This window comes from Platichthys flesus, chromosome 20 (assembly GCF_949316205.1).
Source record: "Platichthys flesus chromosome 20, fPlaFle2.1, whole genome shotgun sequence".
In the NCBI taxonomy this organism is placed as follows: domain Eukaryota; kingdom Metazoa; phylum Chordata; class Actinopteri; order Pleuronectiformes; family Pleuronectidae; genus Platichthys; species Platichthys flesus.
Window position 1 is genome coordinate 2,074,209 of NC_084964.1, and position 27,333 is coordinate 2,101,541.

A 27,333-nucleotide genomic window follows, 5' to 3' on the forward strand; every position below is an offset into this window, starting at 1 on the left:
CAGCATGCAGATCAAAGTCTTAGCTTAAAGGACTCCTTATTAAAGGATACTTCAGAGCAAATACATTCCATAGAGTTCGCAAACATCAACGGCTGATCAGAATATTATATATATATTGAACCCATCAATTTGTCTAGATTATAAAGCTAAACTAGAATGGAAAACTGCAAGAGATTGAATCCCAAACCAATCTGATCATTATCTCAGACCTAGGTTGTTTTCATACAAGAGGGTTTTACTTCTCATGAAACATATTTCTTGCATTCTAACATTTCTATTGTGTTGGGAAGTTATAAGGAAGATGTCCGGCTAGCTCAGTTCGGTAGAGCATGAGACTCTTAATCTCAGGGTCGTGGGTTCGAGCACCACGTTGGGCTATGAAGCTTTTGAGATTCGGAATTGAGCACCAGCATGCAGATCAAAGTCTTAGCTTAAAGGACTCCTTATTAAAGGATACTTCAGAGCAAATACATTCCATAGAGTTCGCAAACATCAACGGCTGATCAGAATATTATATATATATTAAACCCATCCATTTGTCTAGATTATAAAGCTAAACTAGAATGGAAAACTGCAAGAGATTGAATCCCAAACCAATGACAAGCGTGTGTTTGATCTTCTTGCGAAAGAATTGGACAACATGGTTCAGGGTGTTTTTGTTCACGGAACTTGTGCTGAAAACATTAAAGGTAAAGGGTTTTACTTCTCATGAAACATATTTCTTGCATTCTAACATTTCTATTGTGATGGGAAGTTATAAGGAAGAAGCCCGGCTAGGTCAGTTTGGTAGAGCATGAGACTCTTAATCTCAGGGTCGTGGGTTCGAGCCCCACGTTGGGCTATGGACCTTTTGAGATTCGGAATTGAGCACCAGCATGCAGATCAAAGTCTTAGCTTAAAAGACTCCTTATTAAAGGATACTTCAGAGCAAATACATTCCATAGAGTTCACACACACCAAGCAAACATCAACGTCTGATCAGAAAATTATATATATTAAACCCATTAATTTGTCTAGATTATATAGCTAAACTAGAATGGAAAACTGCAAGAGATTGAATCCCTAACCAATGACAAGCGTGTGTTTGATCTTCTTGCGAAAGAATTGGACAACATGGTTTAGGGTGTTTTGTTCACGGAACTTGTGCTGAAAACATTAAAGGTAAAGGGTTTTACTTCTCATGAAACATATTTCTTGCATTCTAACATTTCTATTATGATGGGAAGCTATTTGGAAGAAGAGCCAGCTCAGTTCGGTAGAGCATGACACTCTTAATCTCAGGGTCGTGGGTTTGAGCCCCATGTTGGGCTACGGAGATTTTAAGGTTAGGAATTGAGCACCAGCATGCAGATGAAAGTCTTAGCTTAAAAGACTCCTTATTAAAGAATACTTCAGAGAAAATACATTCCATAGTGTTCACACACACCAAGCAAACATCAACGGCTGATCAGAAAATTATATATATATTGAACCCATCAATTTGTCTAGATTATCTAGCTTAACTAGAATGGAAAACTGCAAGAGATTGAATCCCTAACCAATGACAAGCATTGGTTTGATCTTCTTGCGAAATAATTGGACAACATGGTTCAGGTTGTTTTTGTTCATGGAACTTGTGCTCAAAAACATTAAAGGTAAAATGTATTCTGTAATCTGATCATTATCTCAGACCTAGGTTGTTTTCATACAAGAGGGTTTTACTTCTCATGAAACATATTTCCTGCATTCTAACATTTCTATTGTGTTGGGAAGTTATAAGGAAGATGTTCGGCTAGCTCAGTTCGGTAGAGCATGAGACTTTTAATCTCAGGGTTGTGGGTTCGAGCCCCACGTTGGGCTATGAAGCTTTTGAGATTCGGAATTGAGCACCAGCATGCAGATCAAAGTCTTAGCTTAAAGGACTCCTTATTAAAGGATACTTCAGAGCAAATACATTCCATAGAGTTCGCAAACATCAACGGCTGATCAGAATATTATATATATATTAAACCCATCAATTTGTCTAGATTATAAAGCTAAACTAGAATGGAAAACTGCAAGAGATTGAATCCCAAACCAATGACAAGCGTGTGTTTGATCTTTTTGCGAAAGAATTGGACAACATGGTTCAGGGTGTTTTTGTTCACGGAACTTGTGCTGAAAACATTAAAGGTAAAGGGTTTTACTTCTCATGAAACATATTTCTTGCATTCTAACATTTCTATTGTGATGGGAAGTTATAAGGAAGAAGCCCGGCTAGCTCAGTTCGGTAGAGCATGAGACTCTTAATCTCAGGGTCGTGGGTTCGAGCCCCACGTTGGGCTATGGACCTTTTGAGATTCGGAATTGAGCACCAGCATGCAGATCAAAGTCTTATCTTAAAAGACTCCTTATTAAAGGATACTTCAGAGCAAATACATTCCATAGAGTTCACACACACCAAGCAAACATCAACGTCTGATCAGAAAATTATATATATTAAACCCATCAATTTGTCTAGATTATATAGCTAAACTAGAATGGAAAACTGCAAGAGATTGAATCCCTAACCAATGACAAGCGTGTGTTTGATCTTCTTGCGAAAGAATTGGACAACATTGTCCAGGCGGTTTTTGTTCACGGAACTAAACCGCCTGTTTTCATACAAGAGGGTTTTACTTCTCATGAAACATATTTCTTGCATTCTAACATTTCTATTGTGATGGGAAGTTATTTGGAAGAAGCGCCAGATCAGTTCGGTAGAGCATGACACTCTTAATCTCAGGGTCGTGGGTTCGAGCCCCACGTTGGCCTATGGAGATTTTAAGGTTAGGAATTGAGCACCAGCATGCAGATGAAAGTCTTAGCTTAAAAGACTCCTTATTAAAGGATACTTCAGAGCAAATACATTCCATAGAGTTCACACACACCAAGCAAACATCAATGTCTGATCAGAAAATTATATATATACTGAACCCATCAATTTGTCTAGATTATCTAGCTTAACTAGAATGGAAAACTGCAAGAGATTGAATCCCTAACCAATGACAAGCGTTGGTTTGGTCTTCTTGCGAAAGAATTGGACAACATGGTTCAGGGTGTTTTTGTTCACGGAACTTGTGCTGAAAACATTAAAGGTAAAACTTATTCTGTAATCTGATCATTATCTCAGACCTAGGTTGTTTTCATACAAGAGGGTATTACTTGTCATGAAACATATTTCTTGCATTCTAACATTTCTATTGTGATGGGAAGTTATTTGGAAGAAGCGCCAGATCAGTTCGGTAGAGTATGACACTCTTAATCTCAGGGTCATGGGTTCGAGCCCCACGTTGGGCTATGGAGATTTTAAGGTTAGGAATTGAGCACCAGCATGCAGATCAAAGTCTATCTTAAAAGACTCCTTATTAAAGGATACTTCAGAGCAAATACATTCCATAGAGTTCGCAAACATCAACGGCTGATCCGAATATTATATATATATTAAACCCATCAATTTGTCTAGATTATATAGCTAAACTAGAATGGAAAACTGCAAGAGATTGAATCCCAAACCAATGACAAGCGTGTGTTTGATCTTCTTGCGAAAGAATTGGACAACATGGTTCATGGTGTTTTTGTTCACGGAACTTGTGCTGAAAACATTAAAGGTAAAGGGTTTTACTTCTCATGAAACATATTTCTTGCATTCTAACATTTCTATTGTGATGGGAAGTTACAAGGAAGAAGCCCGGCTAGCTCAGTTCGGTAGAGCATGAGACTCTTAATCTCAGCGTAGTGGGTTCGAGCCCCACGTTGGGCTATGGACCTTTTGAGATTCGGAATTGAGCACCAGCATGCAGATCAAAGTCTTATCTTAAAAGACTCCTTATTAAAGGATACTTCAGAGCAAATACATTCCATAGAGTTCACACACAAACTGCAAGAGATTGAATCCCTAACCAATGACAAGCGTTGGTTTGATCTTCTTGCGAAAGAATTGGACAACATGGTTCAGGGTGTTTTTGTTCACGGAACTTGTGCTGAAAACTTTAAAAGTAAAACTTATTCTGTAATCTCATCATTATCTCAGACCTAGGTTGTTTTCATACAAGAGGGTTTTACTTCCCATGAAACATATTTCTTGCATTCTAACATTTCTATTATGATGGGAAGTTATTTGGAAGAAGCGCCAGATCAGTTCGGTAGAGCGTGACACTCTTAATCTCAGGGTCGTGGGTTCGAGCCCCACGTTGCGCTATGGAGATTTTAAGGTTAGGAATTGAGCACCAGCATGCAGATGAAAGTCTTAGCTTAAAAGACTCCTTATTAAAGGATACTTCAGAGCAAATACATTCCATAGAGTTCACACACAAACTGCAAGAGATTGAATCCCTAACCAATGACAAGCGTTGGTTTGATCTTCTTGCGAAAGAATTGGACAACATGGTTCAGGGTGTTTTTGTTCACGGAACTTGTGCTGAAAACTTTAAAAGTAAAACTTATTCTGTAATCTCATCATTATCTCAGACCTAGGTTGTTTTCATACAAGAGGGTTTTACTTCTCATGAAACATATTTCTTGCATTCTAACATTTCTATTATGATGGGAAGTTATTTGGAAGAAGCGCCAGATCAGTTCGGTAGAGCATGACACTCTTAATCTCAGGGTCGTGGGTTCGAGCCCCACGTTGGGCTATGGAGATTTTAAGGTTAGGAATTGAGCACCAGCAAGCAGATCAAAGTCTATCTTAAAAGACTCCTTATTAAAGGATACTTCAGAGCAAATACATTCCATAGAGTTCGCAAACATCAACGGCTGATCAGAATATTATATATATATTAAACCCATCAATTTGTCTAGATTATAAAGCTAAACTAGAATGGAAAACTGCAAGAGATTGAATCCCAAACCAATGACAAGCGTGTGTTTGATCTTCTTGCGAAAGAATTGGACAACATGGTTCAGGGTGTTTTTGTTCACGGAACTTGTGCTGAAAACATTAAAGGTAAAGGGTTTTACTTCTCATGAAACATATTTCTTGCATTCTAACATTTCTATTGTGATGGGAAGTTATAAGGAAGAAGCCCGGCTAGCTCAGTTCGGTAGAGTATGAGACTCTTAATCTCAGGGTCGTGGGTTCGAGCCCCACGTTGGGCTATGGACCTTTTGAGATTCGGAATTGAGCACCAGCATGCAGATCAAAGTCTTAGCTTAAAAGACTCCTTATTAAAGGATACTTCAGAGCAAATACATTCCATAGAGTTCACACACACCAAGCAAACATCAACGTCTGATCAGAAAATTATATATATTAAACCCATCAATTTGTCTAGATTATATAGCTAAACTAGAATGGAAAACTGCAAGAGATTGAATCCCTAACCAATGACAAGCGTGTGTTTGATCTTCTTGCGAAAGAATTGGACAACATTGTCCAGGCGGTTTTTGTTCACGGAACTAAACCGCCTGTTTTCATACAAGAGGGTTTTACTTCTCATGAAACATATTTCTTGCATTCTAACATTTCTATTATGATGGGAAGTTATTTGCAAGAAGAGCCAGCTCAGTTCGGTAGAGCATGACACTCTTAATCTCAGGGTCGTGGGTTCGAGCCCCATGTTGGGCTACGGAGATTTTAAGTTTAGGAATTGAGCACCAGCATGCAGATGAAAGTCTTAGCTTAAAAGACTCCTTATTAAAGAATACTTCAGAGAAAATACATTCCATAGTGTTCACACAAACCAAGCAAACATCAACGGCTGATCAGAAAATTATATATATATTGAACCCATCAATTTGTCTAGATTATCTAGCTTAACTAGAATGGAAAACTGCAAGAGATTGAATCCCTAACCAATGACAAGCATTGGTTTGATCTTCTTGCGAAATAATTGGACAACATGGTTCAGGTTGTTTTTGTTCATGGAATTTGTGCTCAAAAACATTAAAGGTAAAATGTATTCTGTAATCTGATCATTATCTCAGACCTAGGTTGTTTTCATACAAGAGGGTTTTACTTCTCATGAAACATATTTCTTGCATTCTAACATTTCTATTGTGTTGGGAAGTTATAAGGAAGATGTCCGGCTAGCTCAGTTCGGTAGAGCATGAGACTCTTAATCTCAGGGTTGTGGGTTCGAGCCCCACGTTGGGCTATGAATCTTTTGAGATTCGGAATTGAGCACCAGCATGCAGATCAAAGTCTTAGCTTAAAGGACTCCTTATTAAAGGATACTTCAGAGCAAATACATTCCATAGAGTTCGCAAACATCAACGGCTGATCAGAATATTATATATATATTGAACCCATCAATTTGTCTAGATTATAAAGCTAAACTAGAATGGAAAACTGCAAGAGATTGAATCCCAAACCAATCTGATCATTATCTCAGACCTAGGTTGTTTTCATACAAGAGGGTTTTACTTCTCATGAAACATATTTCTTGCATTCTAACATTTCTATTGTGTTGGGAAGTTATAAGGAAGATGTCCGGCTAGCTCAGTTCGGTAGAGCATGAGACTCTTAATCTCAGGGTCGTGGGTTCGAGCACCACGTTGGGCTATGAAGCTTTTGAGATTCGGAATTGAGCACCAGCATGCAGATCAAAGTCTTAGCTTAAAGGACTCCTTATTAAAGGATACTTCAGAGCAAATACATTCCATAGAGTTCGCAAACATCAACGGCTGATCAGAATATTATATATATATTAAACCCATCCATTTGTCTAGATTATAAAGCTAAACTAGAATGGAAAACTGCAAGAGATTGAATCCCAAACCAATGACAAGCGTGTGTTTGATCTTCTTGCGAAAGAATTGGACAACATGGTTCAGGGTGTTTTTGTTCACGGAACTTGTGCTGAAAACATTAAAGGTAAAGGGTTTTACTTCTCATGAAACATATTTCTTGCATTCTAACATTTCTATTGTGATGGGAAGTTATAAGGAAGAAGCCCGGCTAGCTCAGTTTGGTAGAGCATGAGACTCTTAATCTCAGGGTCGTGGGTTCGAGCCCCACGTTGGGCTATGGACCTTTTGAGATTCGGAATTGAGCACCAGCATGCAGATCAAAGTCTTAGCTTAAAAGACTCCTTATTAAAGGATACTTCAGAGCAAATACATTCCATAGAGTTCACACACACCAAGCAAACATCAACGTCTGATCAGAAAATTATATATATTAAACCCATTAATTTGTCTAGATTATATAGCTAAACTAGAATGGAAAACTGCAAGAGATTGAATCCCTAACCAATGACAAGCGTGTGTTTGATCTTCTTGCGAAAGAATTGGACAACATGGTTTAGGGTGTTTTGTTCACGGAACTTGTGCTGAAAACATTAAAGGTAAAGGGTTTTACTTCTCATGAAACATATTTCTTGCATTCTAACATTTCTATTATGATGGGAAGCTATTTGGAAGAAGAGCCAGCTCAGTTCGGTAGAGCATGACACTCTTAATCTCAGGGTCGTGGGTTCGAGCCCCATGTTGGGCTACGGAGATTTTAAGGTTAGGAATTGAGCACCAGCATGCAGATGAAAGTCTTAGCTTAAAAGACTCCTTATTAAAGAATACTTCAGAGAAAATACATTCCATAGTGTTCACACACACCAAGCAAACATCAACGGCTGATCAGAAAATTATATATATATTGAACCCATCAATTTGTCTAGATTATCTAGCTTAACTAGAATGGAAAACTGCAAGAGATTGAATCCCTAACCAATGACAAGCATTGGTTTGATCTTCTTGCGAAATAATTGGACAACATGGTTCAGGTTGTTTTTGTTCATGGAACTTGTGCTCAAAAACATTAAAGGTAAAATGTATTCTGTAATCTGATCATTATCTCAGACCTAGGTTGTTTTCATACAAGAGGGTTTTACTTCTCATGAAACATATTTCCTGCATTCTAACATTTCTATTGTGTTGGGAAGTTATAAGGAAGATGTTCGGCTAGCTCAGTTCGGTAGAGCATGAGACTTTTAATCTCAGGGTTGTGGGTTCGAGCCCCACGTTGGGCTATGAAGCTTTTGAGATTCGGAATTGAGCACCAGCATGCAGATCAAAGTCTTAGCTTAAAGGACTCCTTATTAAAGGATACTTCAGAGCAAATACATTCCATAGAGTTCGCAAACATCAACGGCTGATCAGAATATTATATATATATTAAACCCATCAATTTGTCTAGATTATAAAGCTAAACTAGAATGGAAAACTGCAAGAGATTGAATCCCAAACCAATGACAAGCGTGTGTTTGATCTTTTTGCGAAAGAATTGGACAACATGGTTCAGGGTGTTTTTGTTCACGGAACTTGTGCTGAAAACATTAAAGGTAAAGGGTTTTACTTCTCATGAAACATATTTCTTGCATTCTAACATTTCTATTGTGATGGGAAGTTATAAGGAAGAAGCCCGGCTAGCTCAGTTCGGTAGAGCATGAGACTCTTAATCTCAGGGTCGTGGGTTCGAGCCCCACGTTGGGCTATGGACCTTTTGAGATTCGGAATTGAGCACCAGCATGCAGATCAAAGTCTTATCTTAAAAGACTCCTTATTAAAGGATACTTCAGAGCAAATACATTCCATAGAGTTCACACACACCAAGCAAACATCAACGTCTGATCAGAAAATTATATATATTAAACCCATCAATTTGTCTAGATTATATAGCTAAACTAGAATGGAAAACTGCAAGAGATTGAATCCCTAAGCAATGACAAGCGTGTGTTTGATCTTCTTGCGAAAGAATTGGACAACATTGTCCAGGCGGTTTTTGTTCACGGAACTAAACCGCCTGTTTTCATACAAGAGGGTTTTACTTCTCATGAAACATATTTCTTGCATTCTAACATTTCTATTGTGATGGGAAGTTATTTGGAAGAAGCGCCAGATCAGTTCGGTAGAGCATGACACTCTTAATCTCAGGGTCGTGGGTTCGAGCCCCACGTTGGCCTATGGAGATTTTAAGGTTAGGAATTGAGCACCAGCATGCAGATGAAAGTCTTAGCTTAAAAGACTCCTTATTAAAGGATACTTCAGAGCAAATACATTCCATAGAGTTCACACACACCAAGCAAACATCAATGTCTGATCAGAAAATTATATATATACTGAACCCATCAATTTGTCTAGATTATCTAGCTTAACTAGAATGGAAAACTGCAAGAGATTGAATCCCTAACCAATGACAAGCGTTGGTTTGGTCTTCTTGCGAAAGAATTGGACAACATGGTTCAGGGTGTTTTTGTTCACGGAACTTGTGCTGAAAACATTAAAGGTAAAACTTATTCTGTAATCTGATCATTATCTCAGACCTAGGTTGTTTTCATACAAGAGGGTATTACTTGTCATGAAACATATTTCTTGCATTCTAACATTTCTATTGTGATGGGAAGTTATTTGGAAGAAGCGCCAGATCAGTTCGGTAGAGTATGACACTCTTAATCTCAGGGTCATGGGTTCGAGCCCCACGTTGGGCTATGGAGATTTTAAGGTTAGGAATTGAGCACCAGCATGCAGATCAAAGTCTATCTTAAAAGACTCCTTATTAAAGGATACTTCAGAGCAAATACATTCCATAGAGTTCGCAAACATCAACGGCTGATCCGAATATTATATATATATTAAACCCATCAATTTGTCTAGATTATATAGCTAAACTAGAATGGAAAACTGCAAGAGATTGAATCCCAAACCAATGACAAGCGTGTGTTTGATCTTCTTGCGAAAGAATTGGACAACATGGTTCATGGTGTTTTTGTTCACGGAACTTGTGCTGAAAACATTAAAGGTAAAGGGTTTTACTTCTCATGAAACATATTTCTTGCATTCTAACATTTCTATTGTGATGGGAAGTTACAAGGAAGAAGCCCGGCTAGCTCAGTTCGGTAGAGCATGAGACTCTTAATCTCAGCGTAGTGGGTTCGAGCCCCACGTTGGGCTATGGACCTTTTGAGATTCGGAATTGAGCACCAGCATGCAGATCAAAGTCTTATCTTAAAAGACTCCTTATTAAAGGATACTTCAGAGCAAATACATTCCATAGAGTTCACACACAAACTGCAAGAGATTGAATCCCTAACCAATGACAAGCGTTGGTTTGATCTTCTTGCGAAAGAATTGGACAACATGGTTCAGGGTGTTTTTGTTCACGGAACTTGTGCTGAAAACTTTAAAAGTAAAACTTATTCTGTAATCTCATCATTATCTCAGACCTAGGTTGTTTTCATACAAGAGGGTTTTACTTCCCATGAAACATATTTCTTGCATTCTAACATTTCTATTATGATGGGAAGTTATTTGGAAGAAGCGCCAGATCAGTTCGGTAGAGCGTGACACTCTTAATCTCAGGGTCGTGGGTTCGAGCCCCACGTTGCGCTATGGAGATTTTAAGGTTAGGAATTGAGCACCAGCATGCAGATGAAAGTCTTAGCTTAAAAGACTCCTTATTAAAGGATACTTCAGAGCAAATACATTCCATAGAGTTCACACACAAACTGCAAGAGATTGAATCCCTAACCAATGACAAGCGTTGGTTTGATCTTCTTGCGAAAGAATTGGACAACATGGTTCAGGGTGTTTTTGTTCACGGAACTTGTGCTGAAAACTTTAAAAGTAAAACTTATTCTGTAATCTCATCATTATCTCAGACCTAGGTTGTTTTCATACAAGAGGGTTTTACTTCTCATGAAACATATTTCTTGCATTCTAACATTTCTATTATGATGGGAAGTTATTTGGAAGAAGCGCCAGATCAGTTCGGTAGAGCATGACACTCTTAATCTCAGGGTCGTGGGTTCGAGCCCCACGTTGGGCTATGGAGATTTTAAGGTTAGGAATTGAGCACCAGCAAGCAGATCAAAGTCTATCTTAAAAGACTCCTTATTAAAGGATACTTCAGAGCAAATACATTCCATAGAGTTCGCAAACATCAACGGCTGATCAGAATATTATATATATATTAAACCCATCAATTTGTCTAGATTATAAAGCTAAACTAGAATGGAAAACTGCAAGAGATTGAATCCCAAACCAATGACAAGCGTGTGTTTGATCTTCTTGCGAAAGAATTGGACAACATGGTTCAGGGTGTTTTTGTTCACGGAACTTGTGCTGAAAACATTAAAGGTAAAGGGTTTTACTTCTCATGAAACATATTTCTTGCATTCTAACATTTCTATTGTGATGGGAAGTTATAAGGAAGAAGCCCGGCTAGCTCAGTTCGGTAGAGTATGAGACTCTTAATCTCAGGGTCGTGGGTTCGAGCCCCACGTTGGGCTATGGACCTTTTGAGATTCGGAATTGAGCACCAGCATGCAGATCAAAGTCTTAGCTTAAAAGACTCCTTATTAAAGGATACTTCAGAGCAAATACATTCCATAGAGTTCACACACAAACTGCAAGAGATTGAATCCCTAACCAATGACAAGCGTTGGTTTGATCTTCTTGCGAAAGAATTGGACAACATGGTTCAGGGTGTTTTTGTTCACGGAACTTGTGCTGAAAACTTTAAAAGTAAAACTTATTCTGTAATCTCATCATTATCTCAGACCTAGGTTGTTTTCATACAAGAGGGTTTTACTTCTCATGAAACATATTTCTTGCATTCTAACATTTCTATTATGATGGGAAGTTATTTGGAAGAAGCGCCAGATCAGTTCGGTAGAGCATGACACTCTTAATCTCAGGGTCGTGGGTTCGAGCCCCACGTTGGGCTATGGAGATTTTAAGGTTAGGAATTGAGCACCAGCAAGCAGATCAAAGTCTATCTTAAAAGACTCCTTATTAAAGGATACTTCAGAGCAAATACATTCCATAGAGTTCGCAAACATCAACGGCTGATCAGAATATTATATATATATTAAACCCATCAATTTGTCTAGATTATAAAGCTAAACTAGATTGGAAAACTGCAAGAGATTGAATCCCAAACCAATGACAAGCGTGTGTTTGATCTTCTTGCGAAAGAATTGGACAACATGGTTCAGGGTGTTTTTGTTCACGGAACTTGTGCTGAAAACATTAAAGGTAAAGGGTTTTACTTCTCATGAAACATATTTCTTGCATTCTAACATTTCTATTGTGATGGGAAGTTATAAGGAAGAAGCCCGGCTAGCTCAGTTCGGTAGAGTATGAGACTCTTAATCTCAGGGTCGTGGGTTCGAGCCCCACGTTGGGCTATGGACCTTTTGAGATTCGGAATTGAGCACCAGCATGCAGATCAAAGTCTTAGCTTAAAAGACTCCTTATTAAAGGATACTTCAGAGCAAATACATTCCATAGAGTTCACACACACCAAGCAAACATCAACGTCTGATCAGAAAATTATATATATTAAACCCATCAATTTGTCTAGATTATATAGCTAAACTAGAATGGAAAACTGCAAGAGATTGAATCCCTAACCAATGACAAGCGTGTGTTTGATCTTCTTGCGAAAGAATTGGACAACATTGTCCAGGCGGTTTTTGTTCACGGAACTAAACCGCCTGTTTTCATACAAGAGGGTTTTACTTCTCATGAAACATATTTCTTGCATTCTAACATTTCTATTATGATGGGAAGTTATTTGCAAGAAGAGCCAGCTCAGTTCGGTAGAGCATGACACTCTTAATCTCAGGGTCGTGGGTTCGAGCCCCATGTTGGGCTACGGAGATTTTAAGTTTAGGAATTGAGCACCAGCATGCAGATGAAAGTCTTAGCTTAAAAGACTCCTTATTAAAGAATACTTCAGAGAAAATACATTCCATAGTGTTCACACAAACCAAGCAAACATCAACGGCTGATCAGAAAATTATATATATATTGAACCCATCAATTTGTCTAGATTATCTAGCTTAACTAGAATGGAAAACTGCAAGAGATTGAATCCCTAACCAATGACAAGCATTGGTTTGATCTTCTTGCGAAATAATTGGACAACATGGTTCAGGTTGTTTTTGTTCATGGAATTTGTGCTCAAAAACATTAAAGGTAAAATGTATTCTGTAATCTGATCATTATCTCAGACCTAGGTTGTTTTCATACAAGAGGGTTTTACTTCTCATGAAACATATTTCTTGCATTCTAACATTTCTATTGTGTTGGGAAGTTATAAGGAAGATGTCCGGCTAGCTCAGTTCGGTAGAGCATGAGACTCTTAATCTCAGGGTTGTGGGTTCGAGCCCCACGTTGGGCTATGAATCTTTTGAGATTCGGAATTGAGCACCAGCATGCAGATCAAAGTCTTAGCTTAAAGGACTCCTTATTAAAGGATACTTCAGAGCAAATACATTCCATAGAGTTCGCAAACATCAACGGCTGATCAGAATATTATATATATATTGAACCCATCAATTTGTCTAGATTATAAAGCTAAACTAGAATGGAAAACTGCAAGAGATTGAATCCCAAACCAATCTGATCATTATCTCAGACCTAGGTTGTTTTCATACAAGAGGGTTTTACTTCTCATGAAACATATTTCTTGCATTCTAACATTTCTATTGTGTTGGGAAGTTATAAGGAAGATGTCCGGCTAGCTCAGTTCGGTAGAGCATGAGACTCTTAATCTCAGGGTCGTGGGTTCGAGCACCACGTTGGGCTATGAAGCTTTTGAGATTCGGAATTGAGCACCAGCATGCAGATCAAAGTCTTAGCTTAAAGGACTCCTTATTAAAGGATACTTCAGAGCAAATACATTCCATAGAGTTCGCAAACATCAACGGCTGATCAGAATATTATATATATATTAAACCCATCCATTTGTCTAGATTATAAAGCTAAACTAGAATGGAAAACTGCAAGAGATTGAATCCCAAACCAATGACAAGCGTGTGTTTGATCTTCTTGCGAAAGAATTGGACAACATGGTTCAGGGTGTTTTTGTTCACGGAACTTGTGCTGAAAACATTAAAGGTAAAGGGTTTTACTTCTCATGAAACATATTTCTTGCATTCTAACATTTCTATTGTGATGGGAAGTTATAAGGAAGAAGCCCGGCTAGCTCAGTTCGGTAGAGCATGAGACTCTTAATCTCAGGGTCGTGGGTTCGAGCCCCACGTTGGGCTATGGACCTTTTGAGATTCGGAATTGAGCACCAGCATGCAGATCAAAGTCTTAGCTTAAAAGACTCCTTATTAAAGGATACTTCAGAGCAAATACATTCCATAGAGTTCACACACACCAAGCAAACATCAACGTCTGATCAGAAAATTATATATATTAAACCCATTAATTTGTCTAGATTATATAGCTAAACTAGAATGGAAAACTGCAAGAGATTGAATCCCTAACCAATGACAAGCGTGTGTTTGATCTTCTTGCGAAAGAATTGGACAACATGGTTTAGGGTGTTTTGTTCACGGAACTTGTGCTGAAAACATTAAAGGTAAAGGGTTTTACTTCTCATGAAACATATTTCTTGCATTCTAACATTTCTATTATGATGGGAAGCTATTTGGAAGAAGAGCCAGCTCAGTTCGGTAGAGCATGACACTCTTAATCTCAGGGTCGTGGGTTCGAGCCCCATGTTGGGCTACGGAGATTTTAAGGTTAGGAATTGAGCACCAGCATGCAGATGAAAGTCTTAGCTTAAAAGACTCCTTATTAAAGAATACTTCAGAGAAAATACATTCCATAGTGTTCACACACACCAAGCAAACATCAACGGCTGATCAGAAAATTATATATATATTGAACCCATCAATTTGTCTAGATTATCTAGCTTAACTAGAATGGAAAACTGCAAGAGATTGAATCCCTAACCAATGACAAGCATTGGTTTGATCTTCTTGCGAAATAATTGGACAACATGGTTCAGGTTGTTTTTGTTCATGGAACTTGTGCTCAAAAACATTAAAGGTAAAATGTATTCTGTAATCTGATCATTATCTCAGACCTAGGTTGTTTTCATACAAGAGGGTTTTACTTCTCATGAAACATATTTCCTGCATTCTAACATTTCTATTGTGTTGGGAAGTTATAAGGAAGATGTTCGGCTAGCTCAGTTCGGTAGAGCATGAGACTTTTAATCTCAGGGTTGTGGGTTCGAGCCCCACGTTGGGCTATGAAGCTTTTGAGATTCGGAATTGAGCACCAGCATGCAGATCAAAGTCTTAGCTTAAAGGACTCCTTATTAAAGGATACTTCAGAGCAAATACATTCCATAGAGTTCGCAAACATCAACGGCTGATCAGAATATTATATATATATTAAACCCATCAATTTGTCTAGATTATAAAGCTAAACTAGAATGGAAAACTGCAAGAGATTGAATCCCAAACCAATGACAAGCGTGTGTTTGATCTTTTTGCGAAAGAATTGGACAACATGGTTCAGGGTGTTTTTGTTCACGGAACTTGTGCTGAAAACATTAAAGGTAAAGGGTTTTACTTCTCATGAAACATATTTCTTGCATTCTAACATTTCTATTGTGATGGGAAGTTATAAGGAAGAAGCCCGGCTAGCTCAGTTCGGTAGAGCATGAGACTCTTAATCTCAGGGTCGTGGGTTCGAGCCCCACGTTGGGCTATGGACCTTTTGAGATTCGGAATTGAGCACCAGCATGCAGATCAAAGTCTTATCTTAAAAGACTCCTTATTAAAGGATACTTCAGAGCAAATACATTCCATAGAGTTCACACACACCAAGCAAACATCAACGTCTGATCAGAAAATTATATATATTAAACCCATCAATTTGTCTAGATTATATAGCTAAACTAGAATGGAAAACTGCAAGAGATTGAATCCCTAACCAATGACAAGCGTGTGTTTGATCTTCTTGCGAAAGAATTGGACAACATTGTCCAGGCGGTTTTTGTTAACGGAACTAAACCGCCTGTTTTCATACAAGAGGGTTTTACTTCTCATGAAACATATTTCTTGCATTCTAACATTTCTATTGTGATGGGAAGTTATTTGGAAGAAGCGCCAGATCAGTTCGGTAGAGCATGACACTCTTAATCTCAGGGTCGTGGGTTCGAGCCCCACGTTGGCCTATGGAGATTTTAAGGTTAGGAATTGAGCACCAGCATGCAGATGAAAGTCTTAGCTTAAAAGACTCCTTATTAAAGGATACTTCAGAGCAAATACATTCCATAGAGTTCACACACACCAAGCAAACATCAATGTCTGATCAGAAAATTATATATATACTGAACCCATCAATTTGTCTAGATTATCTAGCTTAACTAGAATGGAAAACTGCAAGAGATTGAATCCCTAACCAATGACAAGCGTTGGTTTGGTCTTCTTGCGAAAGAATTGGACAACATGGTTCAGGGTGTTTTTGTTCACGGAACTTGTGCTGAAAACATTAAAGGTAAAACTTATTCTGTAATCTGATCATTATCTCAGACCTAGGTTGTTTTCATACAAGAGGGTATTACTTGTCATGAAACATATTTCTTGCATTCTAACATTTCTATTGTGATGGGAAGTTATTTGGAAGAAGCGCCAGATCAGTTCGGTAGAGTATGACACTCTTAATCTCAGGGTCATGGGTTCGAGCCCCACGTTGGGCTATGGAGATTTTAAGGTTAGGAATTGAGCACCAGCATGCAGATCAAAGTCTATCTTAAAAGACTCCTTATTAAAGGATACTTCAGAGCAAATACATTCCATAGAGTTCGCAAACATCAACGGCTGATCCGAATATTATATATATATTAAACCCATCAATTTGTCTAGATTATATAGCTAAACTAGAATGGAAAACTGCAAGAGATTGAATCCCAAACCAATGACAAGCGTGTGTTTGATCTTCTTGCGAAAGAATTGGACAACATGGTTCATGGTGTTTTTGTTCACGGAACTTGTGCTGAAAACATTAAAGGTAAAGGGTTTTACTTCTCATGAAACATATTTCTTGCATTCTAACATTTCTATTGTGATGGGAAGTTACAAGGAAGAAGCCCGGCTAGCTCAGTTCGGTAGAGCATGAGACTCTTAATCTCAGCGTAGTGGGTTCGAGCCCCACGTTGGGCTATGGACCTTTTGAGATTCGGAATTGAGCACCAGCATGCAGATCAAAGTCTTATCTTAAAAGACTCCTTATTAAAGGATACTTCAGAGCAAATACATTCCATAGAGTTCACACACAAACTGCAAGAGATTGAATCCCTAACCAATGACAAGCGTTGGTTTGATCTTCTTGCGAAAGAATTGGACAACATGGTTCAGGGTGTTTTTGTTCACGGAACTTGTGCTGAAAACTTTAAAAGTAAAACTTATTCTGTAATCTCATCATTATCTCAGACCTAGGTTGTTTTCATACAAGAGGGTTTTACTTCCCATGAAACATATTTCTTGCATTCTAACATTTCTATTATGATGGGAAGTTATTTGGAAGAAGCGCCAGATCAGTTCGGTAGAGCGTGACACTCTTAATCTCAGGGTCGTGGGTTCGAGCCCCACGTTGCGCTATGGAGATTTTAAGGTTAGGAATTGAGCACCAGCATGCAGATGAAAGTCTTAGCTTTAAAGACTCCTTATTAAAGGATACTTCAGAGCAAATACATTCCATAGAGTTCACACACACCAAGCAAACATCAATGTCTGATCAGAAAATTATATATATACTGAACCCATCAATTTGTCTAGATTATCTAGCTTAACTAGAATGGAAAACTGCAAGAGATTGAATCCCTAACCAATGACAAGCGTGTGTTTGATCTTCTTGCGAAAGAATTGGACAACATGGTTCAGGGTGTTTTTGTTCACGGAACTTGTGCTGAAAACTTTAAAAGTAAAACTTATTCTGTAATCTCATCATTATCTCAGACCTAGGTTGTTTTCATACAAGAGGGTTTTACTTCTCATGAAACATATTTCTTGCATTCTAACATTTCTATTGTGATGGGAAGTTATTTGGAAGAAGCGCCAGATCAGTTCGGTAGAGCATGACACTCTTAATCTCAGGGTCGTGGGTTCGAGCCCCACGTTGGCCTATGGAGATTTTAAGGTTAGGAATTGAGCACCAGCATGCAGATGAAAGTCTTAGCTTAAAAGACTCCTTATTAAAGGATACTTCAGAGCAAATACATTCCATAGAGTTCACACACACCAAGCAAACATCAATGTCTGATCAGAAAATTATATATATACTGAACCCATCAATTTGTCTAGATTATCTAGCTTAACTAGAATGGAAAACTGCAAGAGATTGAATCCCTAACCAATGACAAGCGTGTGTTTGATCTTCTTGCGAAAGAATTGGACAACATGGTTCAGGGTGTTTTTGTTCACGGAACTTGTGCTGAAAACTTTAAAAGTAAAACTTATTCTGTAATCTCATCATTATCTCAGACCTAGGTTGTTTTCATACAAGAGGGTTTTACTTCTCATGAAACATATTTCTTGCATTCTAACATTTCTATTGTGATGGGAAGTTATTTGGAAGAAGCGCCAGATCAGTTCGGTAGAGCATGACACTCTTAATCTCAGGGTCGTGGGTTCGAGCCCCACGTTGGCCTATGGAGATTTTAAGGTTAGGAATTGAGCACCAGCATGCAGATGAAAGTCTTAGCTTAAAAGACTCCTTATTAAAGGATACTTCAGAGCAAATACATTCCATAGAGTTCGCAAACATCAACGGCTGATCAGAATATTATATATATATTAAACCCATCAATTTGTCTAGATTATATAGCTAAACTAGAATGGAAAACTGCAAGAGATTGAATCCCAAACCAATGACAAGCGTGTGTTTGATCTTCTTGCGAAAGAATTGGACAACATGGTTCATGGTGTTTTTGTTCACGGAACTTGTGCTGAAAACATTAAAGGTAAAGGGTTTTACTTCTCATGAAACATATTTCTTGCATTCTAACATTTCTATTGTGATGGGAAGTTACAAGGAAGAAGCCCGGCTAGCTCAGTTCGGTAGAGCATGAGACTCTTAATCTCAGCGTAGTGGGTTCGAGCCCCACGTTGGGCTATGGACCTTTTGAGATTCGGAATTGAGCACCAGCATGCAGATCAAAGTCTTATCTTAAAAGACTCCTTATTAAAGGATACTTCAGAGCAAAGAAATTCCATAGAGTTCACACACAAACTGCAAGAGATTGAATCCCTAACCAATGACAAGCGTTGGTTTGATCTTCTTGCGAAAGAATTGGACAACATGGTTCAGGGTGTTTTTGTTCACGGAACTTGTGCTGAAAACTTTAAAAGTAAAACTTATTCTGTAATCTCATCATTATCTCAGACCTAGGTTGTTTTCATACAAGAGGGTTTTACTTCCCATGAAACATATTTCTTGCATTCTAACATTTCTATTATGATGGGAAGTTATTTGGAAGAAGCGCCAGATCAGTTCGGTAGAGCGTGACACTCTTAATCTCAGGGTCGTGGGTTCGAGCCCCACGTTGCGCTATGGAGATTTTAAGGTTAGGAATTGAGCACCAGCATGCAGATGAAAGTCTTAGCTTAAAAGACTCCTTATTAAAGGATACTTCAGAGCAAATACATTCCATAGAGTTCACACACACCAAGCAAACATCAATGTCTGATCAGAAAATTATATATATACTGAACCCATCAATTTGTCTAGATTATCTAGCTTAACTAGAATGGAAAACTGCAAGAGATTGAATCCCTAACCAATGACAAGCGTTGGTTTGGTCTTCTTGCGAAAGAATTGGACAACATGGTTCAGGGTGTTTTTGTTCACGGAACTTGTGCTGAAAACATTAAAGGTAAAACTTATTCTGTAATCTGATCATTATCTCAGACCTAGGTTGTTTTCATACAAGAGGGTATTACTTGTCATGAAACATATTTCTTGCATTCTAACATTTCTATTGTGATGGGAAGTTATTTGGAAGAAGCGCCAGATCAGTTCGGTAGAGTATGACACTCTTAATCTCAGGGTCATGGGTTCGAGCCCCACGTTGGGCTATGGAGATTTTAAGGTTAGGAATTGAGCACCAGCATGCAGACCAAAGTCTATCTTAAAAGACTCCTTATTAAAGGATACTTCAGAGCAAATACATTCCATAGAGTTCGCAAACATCAACGGCTGATCAGAATATTATATATATATTAAACCCATCAATTTGTCTAGATTATATAGCTAAACTAGAATGGAAAACTGCAAGAGATTGAATCCCAAACCAATGACAAGCGTGTGTTTGATCTTCTTGCGAAAGAATTGGACAACATGGTTCATGGTGTTTTTGTTCACGGAACTTGTGCTGAAAACATTAAAGGTAAAGGGTTTTACTTCTCATGAAACATATTTCTTGCATTCTAACATTTCTATTGTGATGGGAAGTTACAAGGAAGAAGCCCGGCTAGCTCAGTTCGGTAGAGCATGAGACTCTTAATCTCAGCGTAGTGGGTTCGAGCCCCACGTTGGGCTATGAATCTTTTGAGATTCGGAATTGAGCACCAGCATGCAGATCAAAGTCTTAGCTTAAAGGACTCCTTATTAAAGGATACTTCAGAGCAAATACATTCCATAGAGTTCGCAAACATCAACGGCTGATCAGAATATTATATATATATTGAACCCATCAATTTGTCTAGATTATAAAGCTAAACTAGAATGGAAAACTGCAAGAGATTGAATCCCAAACCAATGACAAGCGTGTGTTTGATCTTCTTGCGAAAGAATTGGACAACATGGTTCATGGTGTTTTTGTTCACGGAACTTGTGCTGAAAACATTAAAGGTAAAGGGTTTTACTTCTCATGAAACATATTTCTTGCATTCTAACATTTCTATTGTGATGGGAAGTTACAAGGAAGAAGCCCGGCTAGCTCAGTTCGGTAGAGCATGAGACTCTTAATCTCAGCGTAGTGGGTTCGAGCCCCACGTTGGGCTATGGACCTTTTGAGATTCGGAATTGAGCACCAGCATGCAGATCAAAGTCTTATCTTAAAAGACTCCTTATTAAAGGATACTTCAGAGCAAATACATTCCATAGAGTTCACACACAAACTGCAAGAGATTGAATCCCTAACCAATGACAAGCGTTGGTTTGATCTTCTTGCGAAAGAATTGGACAACATGGTTCAGGGTGTTTTTGTTCACGGAACTTGTGCTGAAAACTTTAAAAGTAAAACTTATTCTGTAATCTCATCATTATCTCAGACCTAGGTTGTTTTCATACAAGAGGGTTTTACTTCCCATGAAACATATTTCTTGCATTCTAACATTTCTATTATGATGGGAAGTTATTTGGAAGAAGCGCCAGATCAGTTCGGTAGAGCGTGACACTCTTAATCTCAGGGTCGTGGGTTCGAGCCCCACGTTGGCCTATGGAGATTTTAAGGTTAGGAATTGAGCACCAGCATGCAGATGAAAGTCTTAGCTTAAAAGACTCCTTATTAAAGGATACTTCAGAGCAAATACATTCCATAGAGTTCACACACACCAAGCAAACATCAATGTCTGATCAGAAAATTATATATATACTGAACCCATCAATTTGTCTAGATTATCTAGCTTAACTAGAATGGAAAACTGCAAGAGATTGAATCCCTAACCAATGACAAGCGTGTGTTTGATCTTCTTGCGAAAGAATTGGACAACATGGTTCAGGGTGTTTTTGTTCACGGAACTTGTGCTGAAAACTTTAAAAGTAAAACTTATTCTGTAATCTCATCATTATCTCAGACCTAGGTTGTTTTCATACAAGAGGGTTTTACTTCTCATGAAACATATTTCTTGCATTCTAACATTTCTATTGTGATGGGAAGCTATTTGGAAGAAGCACCAGATCAGTTCGGTAGAGCATGACACTCTTAATCTCAGGGTCGTGGGTTCGAGCCCCACGTTGGCCTATGGAGATTTTAAGGTTAGGAATTGAGCACCAGCATGCAGATGAAAGTCTTAGCTTAAAAGACTCCTTATTAAAGGATACTTCAGAGCAAATACATTCCATAGAGTTCACACACACCAAGCAAACATCAATGTCTGATCAGAAAATTATATATATACTGAACCCATCAATTTGTCTAGATTATCTAGTTTAACTAGAATGGAAAACTGCAAGAGATTGAATCCCTAACCAATGACAAGCGTTGGTTTGGTCTTCTTGCGAAAGAATTGGACAACATGGTTCAGGGTGTTTTTGTTCACGGAACTTGTGCTGAAAACTTTAAAAGTAAAACTTATTCTGTAATCTCATCATTATCTCAGACCTAGGTTGTTTTCATACAAGAGGGTTTTACTTCCCATGAAACATATTTCTTGCATTCTAACATTTCTATTATGATGGGAAGTTATTTGGAAGAAGCGCCAGATCAGTTCGGTAGAGCGTGACACTCTTAATCTCAGGGTCGTGGGTTCGAGCCCCACGTTGCGCTATGGAGATTTTAAGGTTAGGAATTGAGCACCAGCATGCAGATGAAAGTCTTAGCTTAAAAGACTCCTTATTAAAGGATACTTCAGAGCAAATACATTCCATAGAGTTCACACACACCAAGCAAACATCAATGTCTGATCAGAAAATTATATATATACTGAACCCATCAATTTGTCTAGATTATCTAGCTTAACTAGAATGGAAAACTGCAAGAGATTGAATCCCTAACCAATGACAAGCGTTGGTTTGGTCTTCTTGCGAAAGAATTGGACAACATGGTTCAGGGTGTTTTTGTTCACGGAACTTGTGCTGAAAACATTAAAGGTAAAACTTATTCTGTAATCTGATCATTATCTCAGACCTAGGTTGTTTTCATACAAGAGGGTATTACTTGTCATGAAACATATTTCTTGCATTCTAACATTTCTATTGTGATGGGAAGTTATTTGGAAGAAGCGCCAGATCAGTTCGGTAGAGTATGACACTCTTAATCTCAGGGTCATGGGTTCGAGCCCCACGTTGGGCTATGGAGATTTTAAGGTTAGGAATTGAGCACCAGCATGCAGACCAAAGTCTATCTTAAAAGACTCCTTATTAAAGGATACTTCAGAGCAAATACATTCCATAGAGTTCGCAAACATCAACGGCTGATCAGAATATTATATATATATTAAACCCATCAATTTGTCTAGATTATATAGCTAAACTAGAATGGAAAACTGCAAGAGATTGAATCCCAAACCAATGACAAGCGTGTGTTTGATCTTCTTGCGAAAGAATTGGACAACATGGTTCATGGTGTTTTTGTTCACGGAACTTGTGCTGAAAACATTAAAGGTAAAGGGTTTTACTTCTCATGAAACATATTTCTTGCATTCTAACATTTCTATTGTGATGGGAAGTTACAAGGAAGAAGCCCGGCTAGCTCAGTTCGGTAGAGCATGAGACTCTTAATCTCAGCGTAGTGGGTTCGAGCCCCACGTTGGGCTATGGACCTTTTGAGATTCGGAATTGAGCACCAGCATGCAGATCAAAGTCTTATCTTAAAAGACTCCTTATTAAAGGATACTTCAGAGCAAATACATTCCATAGAGTTCACACACAAACTGCAAGAGATTGAATCCCTAACCAATGACAAGCGTGTGTTTGATCTTCTTGCGAAAGAATTGGACAACATGGTTCAGGGTGTTTTTGTTCACGGAACTTGTGCTGAAAACTTTAAAAGTAAAACTTATTCTGTAATCTCATCATTATCTCAGACCTAGGTTGTTTTCATACAAGAGGGTTTTACTTCTCATGAAACATATTTCTTGCATTCTAACATTTCTATTGTGATGGGAAGTTATTTGGAAGAAGCGCCAGATCAGTTCGGTAGAGCATGACACTCTTAATCTCAGGGTCGTGGGTTCGAGCCCCACGTTGGCCTATGGAGATTTTAAGGTTAGGAATTGAGCACCAGCATGCAGATGAAAGTCTTAGCTTAAAAGACTCCTTATTAAAGGATACTTCAGAGCAAATACATTCCATAGAGTTCACACACACCAAGCAAACATCAAAGTCTGATCAGAAAATTATATATATACTGAACCCATCAATTTGTCTAGATTATCTAGCTTAACTAGAATGGAAAACTGCAAGAGATTGAATCCCTAACCAATGACAAGCGTTGGTTTGGTCTTCTTGCGAAAGAATTGGACAACATGGTTCAGGGTGTTTTTGTTCACGGAACTTGTGCTGAAAACATTAAAGGTAAAACTTATTCTGTAATCTGATCATTATCTCAGACCTAGGTTGTTTTCATACAAGAGGGTATTACTTCTCATGAAACATATTTCTTGCATTCTAACATTTCTATTGTGATGGGAAGTTATTTGGAAGAAGCGCCAGCTCAGTTCGATAGAGCATGACATTTTTAATCTCAGGGTCGTGGGTTCGAGCCCCACGTTGGGCTATGGAGATTTTAAGGTTAGGAATTGAGCACCAGCATGCAGATCAAAGTCTATCTTAAAAGACTCCTTATTAAAGGATACTTAAGAGCAAATACATTCCATAGAGTTCGCAAACATCAACAGCTGATCAGAATATTATATATATATTAAACCCATCAATTTGTCTAGATTATATAGCTAAACTAGAATGGAAAACTGCAAGAGATTGAATCCCAAACCAATGACAAGCGTGTGTTTGATCTTCTTGCGAAAGAATTGGACAACATGGTTCAGGGTGTTTTTGTTCACGGAACTTGTGCTGAAAACTTTAAAAGTAAAACTTATTCTGTAATCTCATCATTATCTCAGACCTAGGTTGTTTTCATACAAGAGGGTTTTACTTCTCATGAAACATATTTCTTGCATTCTAACATTTCTATTGTGATGGGAAGTTATTTGGAAGAAGCGCCAGATCAGTTCGGTAGAGCATGACACTCTTAATCTCAGGGTCGTGGGTTCGAGCCCCACGTTGGGCTATGGAGCTTTTGAGATGCGGAATTGAGCACCAGCATGCAGATGAAAGTCTTAGCTTAAAAGACTCCTTATTAAAGGATACTTCAGAGCAAATACATTCCATAGAGTTCACACACACCAAGCAAACATCAATGTCTGATCAGAAAATTATATATATATTGAACCCATCAATTTGTCTAGATTATCTAGCTTAACTAGAATGGAAAACTGCAAGAGATTGAATCCCTAACCAATGACAAGCATTGGTTTGATCTTCTTGCGAAATAATTGGACAACATGGTTCAGGTTGTTTTTGTTCATGGAACTTGTGCTCAAAAACATTAAAGGTAAAATGTATTCTGTAATCTGATCATTATCTCAGACCTAGGTTGTTTTCATACAAGAGGGTTTTACTTCTCATGAAACATATTTCTTGCATTCTAACATTTCTATTGTGTTGGGAAGTTATAAGGAAGATGTCCGGCTAGCTCAGTTCGGTAGAGCATGAGACTCTTAATCTCAGGGTCGTGGGTTCGAGCCCCACGTTGGGCTATGAAGCTTTTGAGATTCAGAATTGAGCAACAGCATGCAGATCAAAGTCTTAGCTTAAAGGACTCCTTAGTAAAGGATACTTCAGAGCAAATACATTCCATAGAGTTCGCAAACATCAACGGCTGATCAGAATATTATATATATATTAAACCCATCAATTTGTCTAGATTATAAAGCTAAACTAGAATGGAAAACTGCAAGAGATTGAATCCCAAACCAATGACAAGCGTGTGTTTGATCTTCTTGCGAAAGAATTGGACAACATGGTTCAGGGTGTTTTTGTTCACGGAACTTGTGCTGAAAACATTAAAGGTAAAGGGTTTTACTTCTCATGAAACATATTTCTTGCATTCTAACATTTCTATTGTGATGGGAAGTTATAAGGAAGAAGCCCGGCTAGCTCAGTGCGGTAGAGCATGAGACTCTTAATCTCAGGGTCGTGGGTTCGAGCCCCACGTTGGGCTATGGACCTTTTCAGATTCGGAATTGAGCACCAGAATGCAGATCAAAGTCTTAGCTTAAAGGACTCCTTATTAAAGGATACTTCAGAGCAAATACATTCCATAGAGTTCGCAAACATCAACGGCTGATCAGAATATTATATATATATTAAACCCATCAATATGTCTAGATTATAAAGCTAAACTAGACTGGAAAACTGCAAGATATTGAATCCCAAACCAATGACAAGCGTGTGTTTGATCTTCTTGCGAAAGAATTGGACAACATTGTCCAGGCGGTTTTTGTTCACGGAACTAAACCGCCTGTTTTCATACAAGAGGGTTTTACTTCTCATGAAACATATTTCTTGCATTCTAACATTTCTATTATCATGGGAAGTTATTTGCAAGAAGAGCCAGCTCAGTTCGGTAGAGCATGACACTCTTAATCTCAGGGTCGTGGGTTCGAGCCCCATGTTGGGCTACGGAGATTTTAAGGTTAGGAATTGAGCACCAGCATGCAGATGAAAGTCTTAGCTTAAAAGACTCCTTATTAAAGAATACTTCAGAGAAAATACATTCCATAGTGTTCACACACACCAAGCAAACATCAACGGCTGATCAGAAAATTATATATATATTGAACCCATCAATTTGTCTAGATTATCTAGCTTAACTAGAATGGAAAACTGCAAGAGATTGAATCCCTAAACAATGACAAGCATTGGTTTGATCTTCTTGCGAAATAATTGGACAACATGGTTCAGGTTGTTTTTGTTCATGGAACTTGTGCTCAAAAACATTAAAGGTAAAATGTATTCTGTAATCTGATCATTATCTCAGACCTAGGTTGTTTTCATACAAGAGGGTATTACTTCTCATGAAACATATTTCTTGCATTCTAACATTTCTATTGTGTTGGGAAGTTATAAGGAAGATGTCCGGCTAGCTCAGTTCGGTAGAGCATGAGACTCTTAATCTCAGGGTTGTGGGTTCGAGCCCCACGTTGGGCTATGAATCTTTTGAGATTCGGAATTGAGCACCAGCATGCAGATCAAAGTCTTAGCTTAAAGGACTCCTTATTAAAGGATACTTCAGAGCAAATACATTCCATAGAGTTCGCAAACATCAACGGCTGATCAGAATATTATATATATATTGAACCCATCAATTTGTCTAGATTATAAAGCTAAACTAGAATGGAAAACTGCAAGAGATTGAATCCCAAACCAATGACAAGCGTGTGTTTGATCTTCTTGCGAAAGAATTGGACAACATGGTTCAGGGTGTTTTTGTTCACGGAACTTGTGCTGAAAACTTTAAAAGTAAAACTTATTCTGTAATCTCATCATTATCTCAGACCTAGGTTGTTTTCATACAAGAGGGTATTACTTCTCATGAAACATATTTCTTGCATTCTAACATTTCTATTGTGATGGGAAGTTATTTGGAAGAAGCGCCAGATCAGTTCGGTAGAGCATGACACTCTTAATCTCAGGGTCATGGGTTCGAGCCCCACGTTGGGCTATGGAGATTTTAAGGTTAGGAATTGAGCACCAGCATGCAGATCAAAGTCTATCTTAAAAGACTCCATATTAAAGGATACTTCAGAGCAAATACATTCCATAGAGTTCACACACAAACTGCAAGAGATTGAATCCCTA

General features: G+C 38.3%; 8 non-coding genes across 8 annotated transcripts; all 8 read left to right on the top strand.

Moving 5' to 3' along the window:
* Nucleotides 1-1,765: 1,765 nt before the first annotated feature.
* On the top strand, nt 1,766-1,839 carry trnak-uuu (transfer RNA lysine (anticodon UUU)). Its single transcript has one exon. It is a non-coding gene; the product is annotated as a tRNA-Lys (tRNA).
* Nucleotides 1,840-2,229: 390 nt separating this feature from the next.
* trnak-cuu (transfer RNA lysine (anticodon CUU)) lies at nt 2,230-2,303 on the top strand. The gene has a single exon. It is a non-coding gene; the product is annotated as a tRNA-Lys (tRNA).
* A 4,589-nt stretch (nt 2,304-6,892) lies between these two features.
* Nucleotides 6,893-6,966, top strand: trnak-cuu (transfer RNA lysine (anticodon CUU)). The gene has a single exon. It is a non-coding gene; the product is annotated as a tRNA-Lys (tRNA).
* Nucleotides 6,967-7,890: 924 nt separating this feature from the next.
* Nucleotides 7,891-7,964, top strand: trnak-uuu (transfer RNA lysine (anticodon UUU)). The gene has a single exon. It is a non-coding gene; the product is annotated as a tRNA-Lys (tRNA).
* Nucleotides 7,965-8,354: 390 nt separating this feature from the next.
* Nucleotides 8,355-8,428, top strand: trnak-cuu (transfer RNA lysine (anticodon CUU)). The gene has a single exon. It is a non-coding gene; the product is annotated as a tRNA-Lys (tRNA).
* Nucleotides 8,429-13,917: 5,489 nt separating this feature from the next.
* On the top strand, nt 13,918-13,991 carry trnak-cuu (transfer RNA lysine (anticodon CUU)). Its single transcript has one exon. It is a non-coding gene; the product is annotated as a tRNA-Lys (tRNA).
* Nucleotides 13,992-14,915: 924 nt separating this feature from the next.
* On the top strand, nt 14,916-14,989 carry trnak-uuu (transfer RNA lysine (anticodon UUU)). Its single transcript has one exon. It is a non-coding gene; the product is annotated as a tRNA-Lys (tRNA).
* A 390-nt stretch (nt 14,990-15,379) lies between these two features.
* trnak-cuu (transfer RNA lysine (anticodon CUU)) lies at nt 15,380-15,453 on the top strand. The gene has a single exon. It is a non-coding gene; the product is annotated as a tRNA-Lys (tRNA).
* The last annotated feature ends 11,880 nt before the right edge of the window (nt 15,454-27,333 follow it).